The sequence below is a fragment of the Oncorhynchus kisutch genome, unplaced genomic scaffold (genome assembly GCF_002021735.2).
Source record: "Oncorhynchus kisutch isolate 150728-3 unplaced genomic scaffold, Okis_V2 Okis06b-Okis10b_hom, whole genome shotgun sequence".
In the NCBI taxonomy this organism is placed as follows: Eukaryota; Metazoa; Chordata; class Actinopteri; order Salmoniformes; family Salmonidae; genus Oncorhynchus; species Oncorhynchus kisutch.
The window spans coordinates 16277546-16280045 of record NW_022261983.1 but is presented as its reverse complement, the minus strand read 5'-3'; the positions used below and the strand labels follow the sequence as shown (position 1 = coordinate 16280045).

The following is a 2500-nucleotide window of genomic DNA, read 5'->3' as shown; positions in this document are numbered from 1 at the left end:
GTAACTCTGGGTTACATCCTTTCCTGTGGCGGTCCTCATGAGAGCCAGGTAACTCTAATGAACTTATCCTCTGCAGCAGAGGTAACTCTGGGTCTTCCTTTCCTGTGGCGGTCCTCATGAGAGCCAGGTAACTCTAGTGAACTTCTCCTCTGCAGCAGAGGTAACTCTGGGTCTTCCTTTCCTGTGGCGGTCCTCATGAGAGACAGGTAACTCTAATGAACTTATCCCCTGCAGCAGAGGTAACTCTGGGTTACATCCTTTCCTGTGGCAGTCCTCATGAGAGCCAGGTAACTCTAATGAACTTATCCTCTGCAGCAGAGGTATCTCTGGGTTACATCCTTTCCTGTGGCAGACCTCATGAGAGACAGGTAACTCTAATGAACGTATCCTCTGCAGCAGAGGTATCTCTGGGTTACATAATTTCCTGTGGCGGTCCTCATGAGAGACAGTTTCATCATATCGCTTGATGGTTTTTGCGACTGCAATTTTCAAAGTCCCTTGAAATTTTCCAAGTTGTCTGACCTACTGCTTTGTGTAAAGTAGTGTTGTCTCTAACCTTCTGTCCCTTTGTGGTGTTGTCTGATGTATTGTTGTCTCTAACCTTCTGTCCCTTTGTGGTGTTGTCTGATGTATTGTTGTCTCTTTGTGGTGTTGTCTGATGTATTGTTGTCTCTTTGTGGTGTTGTCTGATGTATTGTTGTCTCTTTGTGGTGTTGTCTGATGTATTGTTGTCTCTTTGTGCTGTTGTCTGATGTATTGTTGTCTCTTTGTGGTGTTGTCTGATGTATTGTTGTCTCTTTGTGGTGTTGTCTGATGTATTGTTGTCTCTTTGTGGTGTTGTCTGATGTATTGTTGTCTCTTTGTGGTGTTGTCTGATGTATTGTTGTCTCTTTGTAGTGTTGTCTGATGTATTGTTGTCTCTTTGTGGTGTTGTCTGATGTCTTGTTGTCTCTAACCTTCTTGCCCTTTGTGCTGTTGTCTGATGTATTGTTGTCTGATGTATTGATGTCTCTTTGTGGTGTTGTCTGATGTATTGTTGTCTCTTTGTGGTGTTGTCTGATGTATTGTTGTCTCTTTGTGGTGTTGTCTGATATATTGTTGTCTCTTTGTGGTGTTGTCTGATGTATTGTTGTCTTTAGGTCTCTCTTTATGTAGTGTTGTGTTGCTGCCATGCTGTGTTGTTGTCTTTAGGTCTCTCTTTATGTAGTGTTGTGTTGCTGCCATGCTGTGTTGTTGTCTTTAGGTCTCTCTTTATGTAGTGTTGTGTTGCTGCCATGCTGTGTTGTTGTCTTTAGGTCTCTCTTTATGTAGTGTTGTGTTGCTGCCATGCTGTGTTGTTGTCTTTAGGTCTGTCTTTATGTAGTGTTGTGTTGCTGCCATGCTGTGTTGTTGTCTTTAGGTCTCTCTTTATGTAGTGTTGTGTTGCTGCCATGCTGTGTTGTTGTCTTTAGGTCTCTCTTTATGTAGTGTTGTGTTGCTGCCATGCTGTGTTGTTGTCTTTAGGTCTCTCTTTATGTAGTGTTGTGTTGCTGCCATGCTGTGTTGTTGTCTTTAGGTCTCTCTTTATGTAGTGTTGTGTTGCTGCCATGCTGTGTTGTTGTCTTTAGGTCTCTCTTTATGTAGTGTTGTGTCGTCTCTCTTGTTGTGATGTGTGTTTTGTCTATATCTTTACTTCCCGGCACTGCAGGAGGCCTTTTGCCTTTAGGGAGGCCGTCATTGTAAATAAGATGTGAATAAAGATGTAAATAAAGATGTGTTCTTTAACTGACGTGCCTAGTTAAATAAAAAGGGTAAACTATATATACATAGTATATGTATATACTATATACAGTATATTATACTCTATTGGCAGATGTGCTTTGGAACTATCCAAATGAAGTGAAACACAAGTTGAGCTTCGTTGACAGTCTACAGACTATCTACCTCACATTCAACTATGTATCAACTGATGAACCCTTTAGTTTCCCCTCTGTAGATATGCTTTGGGACGATCCATATAAAGACTGTTTATTTAAGTTTATATGCAGTAATCACTCAACACATCCTAAATCTGTAACTGTTGCTGGGATGAATGAAATGGCCATTTTAGGACACAGGAGCAGATGGAGAAATGCACCAAGAGGGAAACAAACTGTCACTATATTTAAACTTGTCTTTCCTGTTGGGAAACAAACTGTCACTATATTTAAACTTGTCTTTCCTGTTGGGAAACAAACTGTCACTATATTTAAACTTGTCTTTCCTGTTGGGAAACAAACTGTCACTATATTTAAACTTGTCTTTCCTGTTGGTGATGAAGAAACGCATCAGAGGCATAGTTTTAAAGTTCATATTTGAATGAACCCCTTAGAGTCTGGGTCAACCTATAGAACATTGACCCAGTCCTCAAACTCCTCCTCAGTCATCCAGGTGAAGAGGCTGCTGTGGGACCTCTAGAACATTGACCCAGTCCTCAAACTCCTCCTCAGTCATCCAGGTGAAGAGGCTGGAGTGGGACCTC

The 2500-nt window shown here is 41.5% G+C and overlaps 1 long non-coding RNA gene across 1 annotated transcript in view; it reads right to left on the bottom strand.

Annotated features, from left to right (window-relative positions):
- Window positions 1-1993: 1993 nt before the first annotated feature.
- LOC116359852 (uncharacterized) overlaps window positions 1994-2500 on the bottom strand; it is a 4365-nt gene continuing 3858 nt past the window's right edge. The window contains exon 2 of the long non-coding RNA XR_004206788.1: window positions 1994-2500. This exon is cut by the window's right edge and continues 266 nt beyond it. This is a non-coding gene — a long non-coding RNA (uncharacterized LOC116359852).